A 725-nucleotide genomic window follows, 5' to 3' on the forward strand; every position below is an offset into this window, starting at 1 on the left:
TAGGCATTGAATAACAAACAAACAAAAACATGGGAGGAAAACCTGATATGATGCAGGTTTTAATGTTTTTCGTTATGTTGAAACCCAGGAACATGTAGGGTGCCTCTAATCGGGAAACATAACCAGGATTACACATTATTTGAAACAACCATGGGTGTCTGGCATGCCTGAGGGTGGCAATTCAGCCAGACATGCCTGTACAAGCAGTCAAGAATACCAAATCAATGACCCCCCCCCCCCCCCCCCCCCAAGTATTGATGAGTTCCACAACCACCAGAAAACAAAAATGGGTCAGCCCACCTTAAAATCACTAGCACCCCTCTAGCTATAAGTTATGAATTGTCCCTACACATTAATAATTCTTGAGATGATATTTGATCCTTTTTGCCCACCTAAAAACCTCCATTTGAAGATCCAATACCCAAACTTTATCTCAACCCAGGAACGTGCTGGGTGCCTCTAAAACCAGAAACATAACCAGGATGAAACATGATTTGAAACAACCATGGGTGTCTGGCATGCCTAAGGGTGGCAACTCAGCCAGACATGCCCCTACAAGAATGAGTGAGATTAGTTCTATGCTGCTGTTAGCAATGTTGCAGCAATAAAAGGGGGACATAGGAAATGAACTTCACACATCGAACCCTGGTATTCGGAGTGATGAGTGAATGCTTAAACCACTACGATACATCACCGCCCCCTACAAGGACAGAAGAAGACCAAAG

This window comes from Haliotis asinina, chromosome 1 (genome assembly GCF_037392515.1).
Source record: "Haliotis asinina isolate JCU_RB_2024 chromosome 1, JCU_Hal_asi_v2, whole genome shotgun sequence".
In the NCBI taxonomy this organism is placed as follows: domain Eukaryota; kingdom Metazoa; phylum Mollusca; class Gastropoda; order Lepetellida; family Haliotidae; genus Haliotis; species Haliotis asinina.